This window comes from Oryzias latipes, chromosome 23 (genome assembly GCF_002234675.1).
Source record: "Oryzias latipes chromosome 23, ASM223467v1".
Classification (NCBI taxonomy): domain Eukaryota; kingdom Metazoa; phylum Chordata; class Actinopteri; order Beloniformes; family Adrianichthyidae; genus Oryzias; species Oryzias latipes.
The window spans coordinates 7212527-7234873 of NC_019881.2; the positions used below are offsets into that span (position 1 = coordinate 7212527).

The 22347-nt window shown below is 40.3% G+C and overlaps 1 long non-coding RNA gene across 1 annotated transcript; it reads right to left on the reverse strand.

Annotated features, from left to right (window-relative positions):
- Positions 1 to 1663: 1663 nt before the first annotated feature.
- On the reverse strand, positions 1664 to 20681 carry LOC110017638. Its single transcript, XR_002872818.1, has 2 exons — positions 19999 to 20681; positions 1664 to 3574 (listed from the first exon to the last, which is right to left on the reverse strand). It is a non-coding gene; the product is annotated as an uncharacterized LOC110017638 (long non-coding RNA).
- Between the last annotated feature and the right edge of the window lie 1666 nt (positions 20682 to 22347).

The following is a 22347-nucleotide window of genomic DNA, read 5'->3' on the forward strand; positions in this document are numbered from 1 at the left end:
GCAATTATTTATCCTTGTTTTCTGGTGCACTTTTCTATTTTTAGTGATGCACTTTTGATGTCATATTTATATGTAGTATTTATTATATTTTGTTGAGTAAAAATAAAAAAACTTGGGATTTAAACACAAAAAAAATGTTGGGACTTTTATTTATGGAGTTACGATTATTTTTCCCATTAAGATTAAGATCAAATGAATTCCATCCATCCAAGCTCAGAACCTGCTGAAAACGTTTCAGGATCACAAGGTTGCTGGAGCCTATCCCAGCTACTGTTGGGTGAAGGCGGGGTTTAACCCTGAACTGGTCTCCAGTCTGTTGCAGGACCACATAACCACACATTTACACCTGAGGGACAATTTAGAATCATCAGTTAACCTATGAAGCATGTTTTTGGAGTGTTGGAGAAAACCAGCGAAAACCTACTAACGCACCGTAAACAAGCTGAAACTGAGGGGAAAAGAGGAGAATTAAACCATTATCTCAGATCCACAGAAACTCTTCTCATCATCCTCATCACTGCACGTTCTTTTCCCCTGTTTTCGGGGTTGTGTACTTTATTATTTGGTGGAAAAAACAGATACTATTTTCTAAAAGTTAAGCCGCTTCGTGAACACCTTTCCTATTTTAAAGAGGCAGCTTTATAATAAAACTCCTTTGGTTAATCACAATCGCATTAGTGATGAGACATATTCTAAACTTATGCTTAGATTTACTGGTACAGATTCATTTCAAGCTTGATGAACCTTCCTTGTAAGCTTTCAGGTGGAGGAGAACATTCCCCTTCTTGTGTTCCCTCGTGTTTTTCTCTCCTTTTTAGTAAATCGTTCTCCTCTTTAGTCATCTGTGATTGTCTGTGTCTATTTTAAGTCCTTTGTTGTTATTGCTTTTCCACTTTGCCAATCTCCATTAGCCTTGTTTTTTTTTTTTATTCCAGACGGCGGGTGGTGTTGCCCCTCCTCCTCTGCTCCTCTTCCTCCCTTCTGCATGTAATTGGCCGCCTGATTTCCTCCTCGTGCACACACACACACACACACACACACACACACACACATATTAACACAAGGGATAGAACTGCTGACACACAAGTGGGCGGAGAATTGGAAAAACAAAAAACACACCAAAAAAACGGGGCAGAGCCTCTTCTGACACACGGCCTGTTCAATGTACAACTGTATAATTTGATTGCAGATATGTTTGGTGTAGATTACAAACATAGAGGAGTAGATGAAAATGTCAAGACCACCTTAAAAACCGTGCTCTGGACTGGCAGTCTAAGGCAGAAAGTTGAAGAAAGATTAAGTCAGATGCCGTAGGAAGCATTTAGTGCTGAGACTATATTCCACTATATCCCTTGTGCTATCTTGTGGGGTCATCTAGACCCACTAGACAGTGCTCTGAACCTATTTATTCAATGTTTGTGATCTTCACTGGTGTCCATGGATTACATGAAATTCTCTTCACCTTTATCCACCTTTGTCCTGGTAGGGATAACACGTCAATGTAAGGGTGGGGTCATCCGGGCCCCACAAGATAACACAAGGGTTAAAAAGACACAACTGAGCAAATACCATCTGACAGGCCTGGGACCGCAGAGGACACGCATGTCGACAGACCCTTTTTTTTTTAAGCTCCACGCTCATAAATTCAATTGCAACATCAATGTTTTTCTATTGGTACTGAAGAGTTTAATAAAGCCTGATGGCACACATTATTTCCAGCGAAATACACATACATCCGAAGCAAATTTGATGTAAAATGATCATTCTTGGTCCTAAAAAGGGAACCCATTAAAGGGAAAATCCTACAACTCCTCTATTTATTCAGTTGTGTTTTCCTCTTTTCCTGTGGACTTCCTCCTGTGCTCTGCAGGTTGCCTGGCCTAGATTTGTCTGCCCTGGATGCTACGGTGGCTTTTAATGGGAGTTATATAATTTACCTGGACGGAGTCCTGCTGATAATTGGGTCACAGGATTGATGGAACAATCACTTGAAGAATCTGAGCTCGATGGGTTTTTTGTTTGTTTGTTTTGTTTTTCCAACTTGCCCTGTCCAACAACTGAGCAGTTGAAAGCTGCTTGGAGCCAAGATTTCAGAGATTTGCACCACTTTGACATTTGGTAGCAGACATGCACTAGAAAAAACAGTTAAAAGAGAAAAAAAAAAGAAGAAGCCCCTCCGTGCTTGTCCAGTGTGAACACCATAGGCCAGTGGTCTCCAACCACCAGGCGGGCCGCAGATCAAATATAGTCATAAGTATTTATGACTACATTTGAACGATCTTTTCTTCTGAAAAAAGTTGGTTATGAAAATCGACAGGGATCTGTTGGTTACATTTCAGTCACTTGAGCGCTAAAAGTAGTTCGGCGGCGTGCTACACGAGAAAAGTTGTATGTGGAACGCTTCCTTGCAAATGGATAAGGAATTGGTGCAGGAACACAAGAACAGATGGAAGACCGGGCTACGAATTTAAGAAAAAAATATGGATACGGCTTAAATTATGGAATTATTGCAACAGGTGATTTCCCACACACAGAGCCTGTTTACATAGCCCTCACAACATCCATAGGCAGACTTTGTTACTAGAGATTGATGTTCCATTGGTGTCATCTGTTGTTATTTGTCATGACTGACAAGACAAAACAGACCCAGACGCTGGAACCTGGAAGAAGACACAGGTGAGTTCAGAGGTGAGTAAGAAATAGTTTTCATTTCTGTTCTTGCTGCTGTAGGCTGCAGGCGAAGCAGGAGAATCCGAGGAGGACCCACGACGAGGATAGATTGGTAATCTGTGGCTCGTGGCGTCACTGGTGGATACGACCGTGGCTCGTGGCGTGACTGGAGAATCGGCAGAGGCTCGTGGCGTGACAGGAGGAAATGCAGAGACTTGGATCCGGAAACATAGATGATTCAGGCGACCACTCGTGGTAATGGAATCCTGAGAACAAGGTAGAGAGCGAGACTTAGGCAAAGGCTTAGTAACGATAGCTATGAACGTGACGACCATACCATGCACCATCAGGGGCAATGAATTGCCGATGAATGTTGGAACTGGATCTCCTTTTGAAGGCAGGTAGGTGATGAGGTGAGTGGTCGCAGCTGTGTCGAATCAGGAGCCAAGTACAGAGGGGAGGGGGAGGAGAACTGACAGAGTCACCATCACATTTATTATTATTATTATTATTAAAAGATGTGTTTTTTGTGATGATCAGAGGTTTATTTTCTTTTTAAAATCAGACCAAAATTAAGTATCCACGGCAACCCCCACCCCTTTCCACCGGGCCACGATAAAATCCCCGGGGGTTGACCGGCCATATAAAGGTTGCGAAACACTGCTATGGGCAAAACACACGTTCCAGAATGCGTGTTTAGCCCATTCATGAACACGCGTAGCCTGCCCTTACAAGTTTTAAACTGAGAATATTGACCTTTTCAAAGAGTAGACACTAAGAAGACACTAAACCACATTCTGTGTGCATTTTAAAAGCACACCCAAGCAAAAGTAGGATTTTCTGATGGAAGAACTGCTAGACTCACCTCCAGTTCCAACCCTTTGTCCATTGAAAGGATTCCAACCTGAGGATGTGAAAATGATTACATTTTTTACCAAACTATCCTGTAGCAGAAGTCTCTGCCAATTGAAGCTGCTATCATTTTGGGTTTTCTTTAGTGATTTTGTTGTAAATATGATATTACACACACATTTCAGCTCTAAATGTTAAAATGTTCAAATAGTTCTGTTACTGTAGTTTTTTTTTGCTATATGCAGTCCTTTGTGCCAAGCCAGAAACTGACATTGCAGCACACGGAGCGAGGGGGGGGGGGGGGGGGGGGTGATTTATGCAACACAATGACAGCCTCGGACATGTCAGCACGTCTGTGAAGCAGTTGGTCCGTCTGCGCTCGGCCTAGTTTTTTTGGGGTTATGTGGTGGCATTCCAAACCTCATTGTCAAAAGCGGACAGACAGAAGCACAGAGTGTGTCTCTGTCTGTCAACGGATAAATATAGCTCTGACATTCAAACAGCCCACACTTTAGCTTTTCAATTCATTTTGGCAGAGGATGGATAATCTCGTGCCCCCACAAGCGAGTGAACTCCCAAAACCTTCCATAAATGCTGGGATTTTTACCCAAATAGAGACTTGTGTCAGAGTTTAGGACTTGGAGATGAGACTCTTACTTTTGTCACACTTAAGTATCACATGTAGAGACTCGAGACTTGATTTACACTATGATCTTAAAGACTTCAGGCTTAACTTGAAATTTGAGGTTTTGGACTTGAGCATTCTTAATTTTTTATTCTGATACTTTTGTTCCTTGACATCACTGTCATGTCTAAAGATAAAAGCTTTCTTCATTAAGCTTTCTCACTGAAATTGTAAGAACACCAACGTCCTCTTATTCTGCCAAAACAAGTTGGTTAAAAGTAGTTTATTGTCAGTTTGTAACAATAAACTTCTCCTTTTAGCTTCATGTTTTAAGACTTGGGACTTGGCTTGAAATTGAATGCAAAAACTTGAGACCACTTAAAATAGAATCCAAGGACTTGTGACTTCACTTGGAAAATAACAAAAAGACTTAGGACTTAAATTGAAATTGAAGGCAAAGACTTGGAATTTGACTTTAAATTGAATGCAGAGACTTGAGACGACTTAAAATCTAATGCAAAAACTTGGAATCAAACTTCAAATCTAAGACAAGAACTGGTGAAGGGACTTTAAATAAAATAAAAAGGCTTGAGACTGGACTTAAAAAGGTATACCATGAAAATTGGACTTGAGATGACTTGAAATTGAATGCAAGAAGTTGGGACTAGATTTGGAATAGAATGGGCTTAAATATGAATGCAAAGACTTGGGATTTGACCTAAAATAATTTCAAGGATCTAGGACTTGACTTAGAAATCAATGTACAGGTTTGGAGCTTGACTTTAAATGGAAGGACTTGTAGCGTGACTTGAAATTTAATTAAAAGACCCGAAATGAATTGCAAAAACTTGGAATTTGACTTAAAAGTCCAAGGACTTTGGAACTGACTAGGAACAAAATGCAAAGACTTGTGGCTTGGCTTAAAAATGAATGCAAAGGCGTAAGACAAGTTGAAAATTGCATGTAAGGACTAGTGACCTAACTAGCAAAAATGCAAAGCCTTAAGACTTGACCTGAAATTAAATCCAAAGACTTGGGATTTAACCTAAATTTAAATGCAAAAACTTGGGATTTGACTTGAAAATGGATGCAAACGCTTAAGACTACTTGAAATTGCATGTAAGGACTAGGGACCTTGCTAACCTAAAAAAAGCCTTAAGACTTGACATGGAAGTAAATGTACAGACTCTGAATTTGACTTAAAATTAAATGCAAGGACTTAAGACTTCATTTAGAAATCATTGTACAGATTTGGAGCTTGACTTTAAATGCAAGGGCTTTTGGCTTGACTTGAAATTAAATGCAAAGACTTGGAATTTGACTTGAAATTGAAGACAAGGACTTGGGAATTGACTTGAAAATGGATGCAAACGCTTAAGACTACTTGAAATTGCATGTAAGGACTAGGGACCTAGCTAACCTAAAAAAAGCCTTGAGACTTGACCTGAAATTAAATGTACAGATTTGGAACTTGACTTTAAATGCAAGGACTTGTGGCTTGACTTTAAATGAAATGCAAAGACTTGGAATTTGACTTGAAATTAAAGACAAGGACTTGGGAATTGACTTGGAATAAAATTCAAAGACTTGTGGCTTGGCCTAAAAATAAATGCAAAGACTTAAGACAAGTTGAAATTGCAATTAAGGACTAGGGACCTTGCTAACCTAAAAAAGCCTTAAGACTTGACATGGAAGTAAATGTACAGACTCTGAATTTGACTTAAAAATAAATGCAAAGACTTAAGACAAGTTGAAATTGCAATTAAGGACTAGGGCCTGGCCTAAAAAATGCAAAGCCTTAAGACTTGACCTGAAATTAAATCCAAAGACTTGGGATTTGACTTAAATTTAAATGCAAAGACTTGGGATTTGGCTTAAAAATGAATGCAAAAACTTGGGATTTGACTTGAAAATCTAAGCAAACGCTTAAGACTACTTGAAATTGCATGTAAGGACTAGGGACCTTGCTAACCTAAAAAAAGCCTTAAGACTTGACATGGAAGTAAATGTACAGACTCTGAATTTGACTTAAAATTAAATGCAAGGACTTAAGACTTCATTTAGAAATCATTGTACAGATTTGGAGCTTGACTTTAAATGCAAGGGCTTTTGGCTTGACTTGAAATTAAATGCAAAGACTTGGAATTTGACTTGAAATTGAAGACAAGGACTTGGGAATTGACTTGGAATAAAATGCAAAGAGTTGTGGCTCGGCTCAAAAACGAATGCAAAGACTTGAGAGAACTTGAACTTGGATACAAGGATTTTGGACTTGACTTGGACTTGCAAAAAAGGGACTTGTGTTCATCTCTGGGTTGTATAGTTTTAACAATCGCATTGTTTGGATCCACGTTGTGCGCTGACACAGGAATGGGCCTGCTTGAGTCAAATGAAAACAGACTAATTGTTGTTCTCGCTGTACAAAAGGAGCAGAAAAGAAGAGAATGCAGTGTCCCTTCACTGCAGAACAGGTCTCACCCGCAGCTCAGAGCTGTCAGCACTAAAGGGAGATTTGTTCTGTTTTTATTATTTTTTTCTTTGGCACAGATAAAGAGAAAAAATTCTGGCAACTGCACATCTTTCCTGATTAATGCTGCAGGAACTTTAACAAAGAGTGTGATAAAAGACACCTGATACGAAAACGTATGTTAGTGGGGAAGAGGAGGGAGTGTGGTTTCAATAGCCGGGGTATCCTTTAACACACATTAATGAGGGAATGTGAGGAGTACACACTGAACCTGGACAAAATGTTTGTGTAAAGAAAAAAAACTGCAGTCTTCTCAATAGCCGCAGTCTTGCTGACTCATATTTTTTTCCCCAAAAGTGTGGAAATCAGGTAGCGGAATTTCCTCACCCTGGATGAGTATCTGAAATGCTCGGATTATTAATTTTAACTGTTTGTTTTAGATAAATCGTTGCTTCCTCTAATTTGCTGTAAGTGATCGGGGGAAAATGCGGCCCAGAGGAAATTTAAAGGGTTGAGAAGCAGGTTTTGAGTCATGCATTTTTTTTTTTTTTCCCCCACTGTAAGCAATCCAGATCCTTTTGATTCACTCAGAGACGGCATTACACCGTGGGCGTTCATAAAACAGCATATAAATCTACTCTAAATCCCTCTTGTCGGCTTCCTCGTAAATCGTTGTAAAACGTCTCGTCACTCTCACTGCGTTAGAAAAAATAAATAAAAAGAGTCTCGTAAAGTGGTGAAAAATGCTTTGGGGTAGGTTGCGGTGTTTCCCCCTGGGGGCAGGACACCCTGCTGATGTTTGATCCGCTGCTTGTGAATGAATGCGCAACAAGGTGAACGGTCTGGGTTGGATACGAGCGGCTGCATTAATAATAGAAGCCGGAGCGGTAGCAGTCAGAGTTACCGCCTGCCGAGCGCACCCGGGCATTTGTGGTTTCAAACATGAGCCGCTCGGAGGAGAGTCTCCCTGTCCGGGTGCCAATTTTGAATCCAATAGTTCCAAAGGAGACGGGATTAAAGCCCCTTACTGACAAACAAATCTCTCAATGGTGTTTGGACAGAACTACGATCTGATGTTTGGTTTGTGAGTCAATCCTCAATTTATGAGTCATTGGCGATTTGCACTGGCTGTGTAAAATGTACACTGGTGTGTCACTGATGGTAAAGAAACTGTGGTTGTGGTGTGTGCGGTGAGTCACGGCCAGGCTGCTCTGTGTTTAGCTAGCTTAGAAGATGAATGTCAGACAGGAGTATCCCTGGGAATCGGGACACTCCTTGGACCAACCTCTGCGATCGCCTAAGAATCCTAACTTCATCTGTGTGCATACACGCGGGATTGACCGAGCACGCCCCTGCACGCTAACGCTTGGGAACAACTGCTGTCCGCCTGTGACCGCCGGTTGCACGACATCTGCAGTTATGGTTTCGGGATGCCACAAAAGACATGATTCCATCGTAAAAATGTGCATGGGTGGGGTAAATAAAACAGCCCTTTCTATCAAACGGCTTTATCTATGAAAATTCCGGTGGACTAATATCACCTTAGGAAGCATCTGAAGGATAAATTGACCACTTTTATATGTGTCTATGAAGTTCAGTCATACATGTTTTCAAAAAAGTGATGTTTTTATTTTTTAGATAATTTATAGAAGGTAAACTGGTCTTGGAATCCGTTAACATGGAGCGTCTGACAGTCCATGTGTCAATGTTCGCAAATGTTTTTAGGCCTTTGATGTGGTTTCAGTGTCATATTTTTTTATGGGAAAAGTAGTTCAACTGTCCCAGAATTACAGTTTTATAATCAGGGGCAGGTTTTAGACAAAGTATCATAGATAAACAAGAAACTTGAGGTAAAATGTGTTTGTGACTTCCAGGTTGAAGCTCAAACCAATACTAGCTGGAGTAAAATGCAGTTTGCATATTAACCACTAGGGGCTAAATGGAATCATGGTATCTGGACATAAAGGGTTGTTCCTTTGAAATTTTTTTACAACACGTCAAACGTCACCTGGATGAATGAGAAAGTCATCAACTATAAGGCGCAATAAGCGTGAAAAAAAGAGTCTGAGATCAGTCAGTCAGTCAGACTTTATAAACTGTATTCACGCCGGAGTCTGCAACGTACGTTGTAACGGACACTTCCAATAAAAGGTCTGTGAAAACACTTATTTCTGCTTTCTGCATTCTAAACTTTTACGTTCAGGAATCGTTACTCCACGCATAAAACCGGCAACCATTAAAAGCGCCTTGAATGTTAAGTAAGGGATAATGGCCGACCAAGTATGCATTATCAGAAATCAATGCATGCCTGAACCATCCGACCCAAAGTAGAGGATAGTTGCTTTGGCGAGGTGCGTTTATGCTGATAATGCACACTTCAAAGACCATTAACCCGCTTATATGGTCACTTACAAAATAAATTAATATTCAACAAGTTTTTAGTACTTTATTCTTTTTTTTTCAGTTTGGATCACTTTTTTCACAAAAAGCGGACTATTTGTTGCATGGTGCGGCGGTGCGCATTGTCACAGTAACGCTCCGACCTCTGATCTGGACTGCAGCGGTAAAGAAAAGCAATATCTATGCTGATCGTCATAATGTGTTAAATAAAGCATCAGTTCAGAGAGAAAGTTCTTCTCTTACCGCTTCTTTTTGTCCAAATGATGAAGCAAAAGTTTTTTAAAGAAGCCAGTGCAGTGATACAAAACATTTGAGCTATGTGACCGGAACTTCTTTTTTAAGCATGTGGTCATCACGCCATTAACCCGCTTATACCATTGTCACTTACAAAACAAATAATTATTTAATCAGTTTTTAGTACTATACTCTTGTTATTTTTTCAGTTTTGATCACTTTTTTCACAAAAAGCGAACTATTTGTGAGGTGGTGCGGCACGTTGTCACAGTAAGCTGGCCGAGCCGGCTCAGACCTCGACTGCAGCGGTAAAAGAAAGCGAAATAAATGCTTAACGTCACGATGGGTTGAATAAAACGTCAGATCACAGAGAAAGTTCACCTCTAACCGCCTGTATTCGTCCAGATGATGAAGCAAAAGTTTGTTTTAAAGAAACCAGAGCAGTGACACAGAACATTTAAGGTATGTGACCAGAACTTCTTTTTTAGGCGTGCATTATCACTGTGGATTATCACCTTTTAATGCACACCCAGCAGCCAATCAGAATCGACTATTCACCCGGAGCATGGTATAATACAAACGTTTCTGAATATGCTAACTCCCAAACACAGTGCGACACCGCTACACGTTAGAAACGTTACCATGTGTAGAATAACACCGAACCAAGCATTTTACGGAGCATTGGTTCTCTCGATATCGCTTTAACATCAGTAAACAAAACCAGAATTAATCAAAATATAAGATTGTAAGACACACTGTTGTTGTTTTTTTAAATTAAGGCTTTTGAGTGCGGAAAATACAGTAAAATCCGTAACTTCTCTTATCTGACATGACTGTGCTGATTCTCAGTCATCCAGGTTGAGTCCATCGAGTAAGTAAATGAATACAGGGTACCGGATTGGTTTGTCTTTTCTTACTTAAGACGTTTCACCCTCTGAGGCGAGTTCTCTTATCTAAATATTTATATTTTTAGAGGTCCATTGCACGTCTTCACAAAGAAAGAAAACAGACTCCAACAAAATAACTTTGACCTTCCGTGTGACCGTGAACAAGACAAAAACAGTACGAAAAACTGATGCATACAGATAATGTAAATATTAATGAAAAAAACAAAACAAAACAAAAAATGGACAGGAATACTTCTTTGGTCCAGCTTGACTTTTTACCTACATAATTGGAAAAAATGCTAATGAAGCTTTAATGATGAACGACTGATTTTACGGTTGATCTGTGATATCTACTGCAGTATTTAGCAAAACCACACTTTTTATTTATCAGAGAATTAAGTAAAGCTCTGTTTTTTTTGCAGAGCGTTATCATCTGACGCTGAAAAACCACTTTGTGAGGAACACGTGAACCTTGTGACTGTCAGTTATCATAACTTACGCGTACTGTATGCCATGTTTGTTGCCATATCAAAGTGTGGACTGTGTCATATTGACATTCAACAGAAGATGCTGTGGACATTTGGAAGTGGAAGATTCCTGGGAGGGCAAAGAGAAGAAGGGATGCACAAATGAATCAGGAATTGATCATTGTTGGGATTCTCCGCCTTTTTCTTGTCCATCAAAAGAAACGTAACCTTTTAGTACAATTAAAGAAAGTTCTAAAAGAAAAATAGATCAAATCCAGATTTCATTGCTTATTAAATCTTGATTTTTTTTTTTTTTTTTTGCTTCATCCCGCCTCTTCTTCTTTCACTAGTACACTTTGTACTTTCGCAAATGAGCACCATTCCCTTGAGGTCAACGGAGATAACACAGACATACCACAGCGGTACACACTCTTCCCAGTAACACCCTGTTAGATGGTGGCTATTGTTGTTTGGCTGTTTCAGACTGAGCGGAGAGATTCCTGTTAGTATTCATGGCTTTTCTAAGAGCCTCAATTATTGCAACGTGTGGGTTTTGGCAGATCGGTCTTAGTTAATCGGCATAAACAACTTGATAAGTGGTGTTAAAGAACCGTGAAGTGATTCCATTTTGAGTTTAATTAATGCCTGACAGGTTTACCTAGGTTAATATGAATTTTGCTTAAGATAAAAGTAGATCAGATTTTGTTCATTTTGTAACAATGTTGCTGCCCGGCACAAACTTGCAAACAACTATCTCTTGTATGTATATTGTATATTAAAGTCTTTAAATGTTACCAGAATAATTGTCTGTATTGTACCATTCATGTTCAAGAGGGCCTGGCTGCAGGCGCCAAGGTCCGAAGTCTTCGGGCGGAACCAGAAATTTCCCATATCACTCAAAAACCCTTTTCAAAACTTCCAACCCTAACAGTTATAGTTTTTCCCGTTTAAGCTTTGTTAAAGTTTTTCTACAATTCTGAACACTTTTGGGTTAGATTTAGGATTAGGGTCAGGGTCAGAGCATAGTTGTCATAATCCAGGCCTCGAGGGTTGGTGTCCAACGTGTTTTCCAACCAACCTGCAATTGAAGCTCCCTATTGGCTAAACACACCTGATCCAGGTAATCGGCAGCAGATGAGGTAGGATTTGTGGAAAACCAGCAGAAGGCCGGCTCTCGAGGCCTAGAGTTAGCCCCCCTGTGGGTTAGTGTAAGTTCTGTAATTAACGCCTCCAGACGATGACGTCAGGCGCCATCTTGTCTGCAGTCGGGTCCCTCTCTTTAAATTCCTTTACAAAAATAACATCTCTAAATCAAAAACAAATTTTGATTTGCTTTTAGCTTTATTATTTGTTCTTGACTTGACATTAGTATTTAATATTAACAACATTTTTATTGTTTGGGTCTAACAGGTTACTTTGTAGGAAAGCTAACTCCAAGCATAAACAGTTGCATTTAGAGTTGGCATTAGCTAGCTATTAGCATTGCAGTTACTTGATGGTAATTAGCTGGTGGTTGTAATTTTAGGGGAATTACAGAGAATTATTTTTCATTAATAGGCCTTTCTTGGACTGCACGACAAATGTTTGCCCTTAGTTTTCAACTTTATTTCCAGTGGACCAAAGAGCAAAAATGAACCAAAATCAACGTACATGTTAAAATTGCAGAATTTATTGAAACTGGTCACAGCATTTGAGCTCTTTTTTCTTCTGGTTAGTCCTGTATTTGGGACCTACTGCCTTAAACTGTTGTAGCTACACGCGGTTTCCAAGCAGTTTTGGTCCACTTAAGTTTAAAACCAAACAGGATTTTGTAATGAACATCATGACAGTTCTCTCGCGTTGACGGATGGTGTAATTAGCTCTATAGCTGTTTCAGACCACTAGTGTGTTTGAAATACAGACAGAAGGCAGCAAAGTGGAACGCTTAAGATTAGCTCTTTTGGACCAATTTTGGTTTTATGCAGATGATGTGGTCTTTCTGGCTTCAACATATTAGATTCACTTTCCAACTCTCACATGCCATCATAGTTTTTTTCTGCAATACTTAAAGAATCAAATAAAACTCTGAAAGGACTAAAAGCAACCAAAGCCCCACACAAATTTGGTCAAATAAAAAAAAGTGTTTAAAAATTAAAGATTTAGCTTCAGTAACTTGACACATTAAAAAAGGAAAACCACCCTTTTTTTTAACCAATATTTCCCCTTAAGACAGAATCCTGATTTAACCCCTTTCCTTTCCTGCATTTGGGAAAGGAAATGAAGTGTAACGGCTGCATAACAGTCATGAGGATTAACAGCTTTGCCACAGATACCTGTAGAATCCTGACATACTATACATAGTAAAGCATTGCTTGCAAGTTTTAAGAGGTTTGAGCACTTTGAACTTAGGAATGTGTTGTTCATTTTGCTGGGGGCCATGTTTGAAAGAGCTACTTGATGAGACCAAGTTCAAAATGCAGAACTCCACCCTTAAAATGGGAACATTCTTCAAATTACTGTTTTATGTTATTTCTTTTGACACCTTTTTTTCTTTTTATGACATCCTATTCAATTATCTTTGTACCTTTTCTGTGTTTTAAGAAGAAAAAAGTTTGTGTTCGAAGGTTGGATAGCCTGACATTGGGCTTCTGCTGACTAATTTTTATGCTTTTTTTGCCAAGTTTGAACTTTAGTTGTGATTCACTTCATTAACCGGTGCCATGCCAAGTTCCCAAGTTAGTTCACCTTTACATGTCCTTTACACCTTTTACAGAGTGCTTGAGGGTTTTGGGGAGTTTGCCCATCGAACCCGTATGTGCTTTGTGGACTTGTGGAAAGCGTTTGATTTTGTCCCCCAGAAAGTTCTGTGAGAGGTTCTCTGGGAAGATGAGATTGGGATCCCCACATCAAGAACTGTCCATTCTCCTTATAACAAGAACAAAAAAAAGTTTTTGTTTCCACATCAATTAGAACTGGTTCCTGGTGCACGATTGACTCTGGCAGGAACGTCTGTTGTCACCAGTTCCATCCACAATTTCAATGGACAGAACTTCAAGGTGCAGGATTTCATCTTTGCCATTTGCGAATGATGTTCTGCTGGAATCATTGCACCAGGACCTTTATTGTGCACTGAGGTAGTTTAGCATTGTGTGTAATTAAAATTAACAACACTAAGTCAAAGGGATCTTAACCAAAAAAGGTGGTTTGCCTTCTATGGGTTGTTGGAGAAGTTTAGGTATCTTGGTGTCTTGTTCACCAGCGAGGAAAGGGTGGATCATGAGATTGACAAACAGATAGAGGTGCAGGAGTACAGTGATGTGATCGCTGTATTAATCTGTTGTGTCAAACAAGCAATTGAGGCAATAGCCAAAGCTCCAAATCAGTCAATCTTTGTTACTACCTTCACCTATGGTCATGAACTTTGGGTCATAAGCAAAAAGTAAAGATGCTGTTTTCAACCGGCTGAAATGAGTTTCTTCTGAAGAGTAGCTGGGTGTTCCCTTAGGAGAAGATGAGGAGCTCTGTCACTTCCGAGGAGCTTGTTGTAGATCCCCTGCTCCTCTGTAGTGAAAGAACCCAACTAAGGGGGCTTAGGCACATCTTTTGGGTACCTCCTGGCCGCCTCCTTGAGGAGATATTCTGGGTGTGTCCCACTGGAAAGAGGCCTCAATAAAGATCCAGGATGTGGTTAAGGGAGAGTGTCTCTCAGCTGGCCTAAAAGCGCCTTGGGGCAAAACTGTTGGAAGTTTCTATGGTGAGAGAGGTTGCCCCCCACAACCCATCTCTGGAAAGGTGGGAGAAGATGGATGGATGAAAAACAAATTGACTTTCAAAAACCGGAGACACAGCTGAAGTCAGGATGCACGGATGAAAATCTGATAATAAGGCTGTCAAATGTTTTGGTTATATCGTACTTCTAACCATCAATCAATATCTTAAACTAGGTCACAGGGGCATCAGTCTAAGCCAAGGGAGGGCATTGAAGGTAGCATTCCTTCTTGTTTTCCAACATTCCCTGCTCTGGCATGTTCTAGTTTGCTTGACACACCTGATCCAGGTAATCAGCCGTGAGCAGGGCAAGGTAATCTGAAAAAGCATGCAGTCACACTGGCCCTGGAGGCCTTGCCGTTGCCCAACCTCTGGCCTATGCAGATATGCCCAACCTACTTTTTGGGGACTAAGAGGCATTTTCATTATTATAAGGCCAGCTTACCGACATGGGCCCTCCCAAGTATGCCCTGGGGTCTTGCCTGGTAGGACATGACTGGAATACCTTTCTAGGGAGGGGCTTCTTGGGCATCTGAAAGAGGTACTCATACCACCTTGGATGGTTCCTCTCGATACATAGCACCTAGCAGCTATTCTGTAGGGACCAGACCCCTTGCTCAATCTCTAAGGTAACCCCTACATAAAATATACATTTTTGCCATTGGTATTCGGGATCTTGTACTTCCAAGCACAACCTCAAGCTTAATACCATAGGTAAGAGCAGGAATGTAGACCAACATGTAGAACAAGGCATTTACCAGTAAAAAAAAAAAAACTTACTATAATAGCTGATATTGTCTTTTTTCATTGCATATTTTGAATATGCATGCTCTTCTCATAAGCTCTTCCATCCTAATACATGTAGTTTGATCAACATCTTTGGGATATCATATCAGGAAGCTTTCTGAAGAACTGAATATAACTGGGAGAACCTCATGACAATGATACTTGTTGATTGGCTCCAATTGTGATAGCCACTCATGCTGTATCACATGCAGATGAGGAGTTTAGGTGGATAAAGCCCATCTGCTAGTTGCAGGGTTGCTTGTACACATGTTTATAATGCACATGTATGCCAGAGGCTGTGCACACACACACACACACACACACACTCAAAGACACATTGATGAATAAAGTATTAACCCAGGCTTAAGCACACTGTAGAGCTGCACCCAGCTGCACTGAAGATTTTCACACCTCCCATTTTGAACTCCCTGTCAACCCAGTCATGTCACCACCAGAGGGACATACACACAGGGATGGGGTGTACAAATCCACAAGGGGAGCACAAGGTTGGAAAGGATCAGGCTTCCTTGGTTGGTAACACACTGGATGCTCACATCAATGAGTGCTGGGATTCGTGGGAGTCTGGTGGACCAAGAGTCATGCTTCAGTCAAGCCTGACATGGCTCAGAATACAGGAGGTGATTCATTGTGGACTGGGGTCCAATGACTAAACAAAATTAATGATCATTCCTGCAATGACCATTTTGTCAGCTCTCACTTTCAACATTTTTACCGTTCAAATATAAACAGACTACATTGTTTCAGTCTTTGGTTTTGAAACCTTTTTGCCTGGTTGACCGTTGCTTTTAGGCTAAGCTAAACTGCTGATATAGCAAAACAGAAACCACTGTCCGAATCTACAATTCCAAAATTGAGTGCTCTAGAAATTTCCCAGAAGTCTCTGCAAAAACCAGTATGCATCAATGCTCACTAGATCGGCAAATATAGACCACAATGCGTCTGAACAATTTTTGCCCAAAAAATGTATTTAAATGTATTTTTTTAATAAATCATAAATCTTTTTATCTTCAGAAGACAGTTAACTCATAAATAATCGTCGTAAAACGCTCATATTAATTAGATTTAACTTTGTTAAATCGAGGACGTCATATCCACCGTTTAATAACCCTTGTGCTATCTTAGATGACCTCACCCTTACTTTGACGTATTATTCCTACCATGACAAAGGTGGATAAAGGTGGAAAGATTTCATGTAATCCATGGACACCAGTGAAGATCACAAATCATTGAAGAAAAAAAGTTCAGAGCACTGTCTAGTGGGTCTAGATGACCCAACTCCAATTTTAAAGTGCCTAGGATAGCACAAGGGTTAAAACAGCTTCTTCTTCCAGCATTAAGGCCTGGAGGCTGGAGGAGACCTTGTCAGGGTCTCTCCTTTGGCTTTCCCACTAATACAGGGAGCGGCGCCTTGGTCTTTATGGACTAGAATGAATGAAGAAATTCAAACCTGGACAGACCCTATTGTGCCAGAGAATCAAAAGGAGCAGAGTCTTTGATCATCAGGCAAACAGAGGATGGGGGAGGAGAGGGGCTGGATTAGGGTGTTGGTTGTAGTGGACACCCCACCTGATGAGCTCATAAAAGGGCTGAGCGACGCTGCGCAGGTGCAGATCGTGTAAACACAAACCAAAAAAGTTTGGGTGTTTTTTTTTGTCCCGTGAAGAATGCTGACTCTTTGATGTCTGAAGTCTCACACCTCAGGCAAAGAAACTGAATTCTCCTGTAACTTTGAGCTGATTTTTGGCGCCTTGATTCAGAACACCACATTTTCTTTTGGAACCTTTGGTCTGATATCAAAGCTGTTTGTTCTTCTTTTGATTGAAAATTCATTAATGGCTAAAACTGAAGCAGAAATCGTGATTATTGGCATCTGTTACAGGTTTATACCAATTTTTTGTGTAGATCTTCTGGCACTGTTAGCACATTTGATACTTGACTCTGAAAGGTTTCACACATGTGACCCCAGAGGGTTTTCCCATGCCCTTCTGATTACTCCAACCCAAATATCAACAAAAGCCTGTGGCTCTGTGTTGTAACAGCATTTCATCTAAAGAATCCCAGCTTGCTGGGGGAGAACAACTCAAAAAAAGATTGTTGGGATGTTATTTTGTAAAATGTTTCAAATATGTACTTTAAAAAAAAACACTTTTACAACAGCTAATGTAAGTCTTTATCTGTTTCTGCAATTAATGTAGTTCCAGTGGATTCTGAAGTGGAGAAAAGCAGCCTTGAGCTAATAACATTTTTGATCATAAATCAGGCCGAAGGTCCAGACTGGATCGGAATCAGATGTTGCATCCCGATTATGGATCGGATATTTATCTTTTTTATTCTAATCAGTGCTATATATTTCATGCTTATTATTACAAATAAATATTTTTGTCAAGGCGTGGGGGTGGCTCGAGAGCCGGTAGGACCCAGAAGCAGAGGCGGAGGCACGAGGATCAGGGACTAGTGGTTTTAATACGCAAAAACAAACAAAAAGCGCTGCAGAGCAGGTTCACAGAACAAAAACAAAAACTTACTTGGCGTGGCATGAAACATGGACGAGGCAAGAAACAGGAACATGGACTAGACCGGCCAGGATGACATGAACACCATAACAGAGCTAATGGACCAGCACAGGAGGAAGGCAGAGACAAGACTTAAATACAGACAGGGCAGACAAGACACAGGTGAAAACGATCAGGGCAGATGGGGACCAAAGGAAGTAAAACTCAAGAAACATGACAAGACAGGAAACCTTTCAAAATAAAACAGGAAACAGAACCAAACAAGACAAAACAATAACTAAAACGAAAAACAAGACACAACAAACTCAAACCATGACAATTTTACTAGACGATCTGCATATCATGAACGGATCACCACAATTTACTGGTCAGCAGAATGTGGCGCCAGTTTGAACAGGAAGGGCACAAAAACCGTTCGGTAAAGTTAGCAACTTGTTCACAGATTCAGATTTTCTGGCTCCATAACTCTTTTTATAAACATGTTAAACTGACAGCAAGTGTCTCTTGCTTTTTGCCTTAACTCAAACAATGACCTACAAAGGCATTTCAACAGAAAAAAGACCAGGTTTTTGTTTCTTTGTAATGAGGACGGCTCTTCCTGTTCTGCCCACATAGAGACCGCAGTGAGACAGCTTCCAAGGGACCGTCTACAAAGTGTAAGCTTCTGGAAAAAGTGAAAAAAAAAGGAAATTTATAATCTCTCAAAAACAACCAAAGCGAATAAATGGTTAGATTGAGCTAGTCGTGAATACTCATCGTCATATTCCTGCAACAACATAAATTTGAAGAGAATAAAATAAAAATCAGAGACAACCTGGATCAAGACTTGGTCAGCAGATTTACAAAAAAACCTGATCAGAACATCCTTACTTTTTAGTAGAAATCCAACGGGGAGAAAAGTGGCTTTACGCTGTACTACAACATTTTATGAATGTAAAGTTAGGAAAACGTAAACTTGCACATAAAGGCAGTGTCCAAATTTGAGAGTGGCGTTCTTCCTGGGCTGCATTTGTAGGCTGCTTTTGTCCCAGCGTTGTAACAAGTGCTGTCCAAATTCAACGACTCCTTCCAACGAATCCGGCCTCCTTTTCCCCGATTTCAAGTCTGGTCTGGTGTATCCTTCTATGCTGCCCATATCCCAAGATGCATTGCAGCTGAATCTGGAGATTTTCTGACAACAATGGCGGACTGTGAAGCTGGACCCGGAGTTGGAAATAATTACACCTTTTTATATTTACACCTCCAAGATTAAAAGTTGGATCAAATAAGCCAAGAATATTTGGGGCTCCATACCTGGTTCACTAGTCCTCTCTGTTTGGGACTCACGGTTGCTAGGCAACAGGACATTCGCCGATGTAATGGCGGGAATTATCTAAAGGCTAGACTTGAATTTGGACACACCCAAAGTGTTTCATGACGGTGAAAGACAGAAATGTTCAGCTCACTGGCCTTGTGGTTAGAGTGTCCGCCCTGTAACTGGAAGGTTGTGGGTTCAAACCCAGGCCGAGTCATACCAAAGACTTTGAAATATGGGACCCAATGCCTCCCTGCTTGACACTCAGCATTAAGGGGTTGGCTTGGGGGGTTGACCCACCAAACGGTACAAACAGACAAACTGTAGTGCTGCTCACTGCTTCCCCAGGGGATGGGTCAAAGGCGGAGTACAAATTTTGCACACCTAGGTGTGTGACAGATAGTGGGACTTTATCTTTTTAAAAGAAAAGCAACTTTTCTCCTAGTCAGACTCAGCTGATTCCCATTGATCGCGTAAATGATTGTCAAAGCGTGTGTGTGGTTTTTTTAGGTGTTGCGGGCGACATCTCTAGTATCAAAGGGTCAAATCAGCAAATATGTTTAAAAAATGTTTCTCCATAAAAGATTTGCACAAGTTTGACCTCATGTCCTTAACTGTTGTGCCATGTTAATCCATGTGCGTTTGTGTTACTGTTTGCCAAAGCACTTTTTATGAGGCACACATCAAAGCACACTTGCGACTGGTTTCATTCCATTGTGCGTGCTAATACTCGGAACGTATTAGGACAGAAGAATGCTAAAATGGCCAAATGACTTCCTCCCCCCCCTTGTAATTTTCCACACAGCAGATCGGCTCCTTGGACGATTAAAAAGAAGCAGGCGGTCTGATGGCTTCCTGAAAGTGACCAGGTGACAGGATCAAAAGAATGTGTCGGTTAATGATTTGACAGCCGAAACAAAGGGCGAGAGACCTCCAGACAAACACGGCATTCCTCACGCTGACACCAGACTGTGACCTCCTTCGTGTTTTTCCGTAAACGTCCTCTGTTTTTGTTTTTGTTGTTTTTCTTCTTACCTGCTGGGTCACATGTGGCATGGTTCCCAGTGGAAAGAGAAAAGATCAAACAGCCGCGGTCGCCTTGCAACAGAGTGGTCAAACAGCGGAAAGTCACAGCTTATCTTAATCTGGGGTTAATTCCGCACTCCGATAAGAAGTTAAAGAGAAGGGGGGACCTGCAGCGCAAATAATTCATTTGTCAAAACACAGCACGCCGTCTATTAGGGCTTCGTTTAATCAAATCAACTGTAGGGTCTCCAACAAATCCACAGCTCCTACTGCAGCAGCTCCCCGATGAAGACACAACCGGGGCAGGTTGGCAGGTGGAAAAACAAGTAAATAAAAGGGCAGAAAAATCTGAGGCGGACTGTTTGCACTGCAGCACGGTGGTGGGGCGAGGACAAACACGGCCTGTGAAAGTCAAGGTATTCTCCGTGTTGTGGAAAGTTCACGATAACCGCAATCAAAGTTTCCTAATCGCCTGAGAGACTCTGGAAATAGTTGGCACCAGTCGGCACAGAAACACCCTTCTATCTGATGGCGGGCATATTTGTATATTAGTGTACCTATTCACAACCAGACCGGGTTAAACCCCAGAGAATCTACAAGGTCAAATTTGGGCGCTTTTATTTGCTTGGTTTTCTAAGTTAAAAAAAAAAGAATTTATTTACTTCATATGTATTAGGGCCACCAAAAAAAACAAAAAAGTGTGATTTGAAGTCATAAATTTAGGCAAGGCAAGTTTATTTGTATAGCACAATTCGTACACAAAGTAATTCAAGGTGCTTCACAAAACAGAAAAATGCATTAAAATCACAATACATCATAGAAATAATCAACGTAAAATTTACTTTAAAAGAAGCGAAAAAATTTGAAAATTGATTTAAAAATAAAGGAAGGAAAGGAAAGAAAAGTGCAGATAGGACCTTTCAGTCATATACACGGCTAAACAGAAATGTTTTAAGTCTAGATTTGAACATGAACACAGAAGAGGCCTGTCTTACGACTTCAGGGAGGCTGTTCCAGATTTTAGCTGCAGAATATTGAAACGCTGATTCCCCTTGTTTAGTTCTGACTCTGGGAATCAACAGGAGGCCGGCCCCTGAGGTCCTCAGAGTACGAGATGGTTCATATGGGACTAACATGTCAGAGATGTACTTTGGTGCGCGGCCATGGAGAGACTTGTACACAAGCAGAGCTACTTTGAAATTTAGTATCTTAAAGTCAAAGTGAGCATATGGTCCAGCAGGTGAACAGACTAAACTCAATTTGGTCAAACTGTCTTGGATTTGAACAGGTAAGCAGAATGTTTATTGATAACGTTGCTTGCAGGATTCCTGCAGCTCGTTGATGAAGTCATCTGTATCGCTGCAGCTGTCCACTTCAATCCTTTCTACCTCCACCAAAGACAAGATCTCCTCCAAGTTTGTTTGACACTTCCCTCTGAAGAGGTCCAGTTTCCGGCATTTACGTTCTTATGCTAATGCATAATGCACTAAATTCGTTCCTCTTTATTGTTTTGTATTAAAGGAGATGCCAAAAGATTCTGAATGTCTTTGTTTTTTAAACCTATGTGGACATAAGGCTTCAAAAAATGCTCCACATCTTCCATCTGCAAGTTAGGCTCTGATAAATGTATGACTTTTTTTCTTGTAAATTTACGAGATAATGGTCATAAATTTAGCCCATGACTTTTAAAGTTATAACTATACAACTTAGTTTTTCCTATAAATGCAGGCCTTTATAGTTTTAACTAAAAAAAAAAACTACCCAATGTGATTTTATAATTCCTTTTTTTTCTTTTTTGGCTGCTGTGAATTGCTGCTTCCCAAAATGAACAATCAATTATTAAAAAGTCAAATTAACTTTAAAAACCCAAAAGAAAATTGTTTTTGGATTCTCCAGGGTTATGTTTATAATTATCTCAGCTATTTCTGTGATAATTATTCTTAACACCACACAGATGTTAATTTGTTTTCTTTATTTAAAGTTAAGGTTTCCAAATGTTGTTGAAATGAGGATTTAGGCGATTTGTTACTTTAGTTTAGCTTTCATCTAACAGAATCGCACATTCAGATACACAATGCCAGCCTTTTATGACAGGTGGTGGTGGAGGCATTTTCATGACTAACTTGGTAGGCATAAAGTGTTCAAATAAAGTTGTGTTACAGTTTGACACTAAATCCAGATATTTCATGTAAGTGCAGTGTCATCTGCAAAGTATTTATGTGGAAAATCCAAAAAATTGAAACTTCCTTTGATTTTACACACACAGAAATCTTTAGACTGAACCAAAAATGGAATGAGAATGAACCTCTTGGCGGGTAAAAAAAACAACTTGATTCACTTTTTGTCTGCTGGATTTTC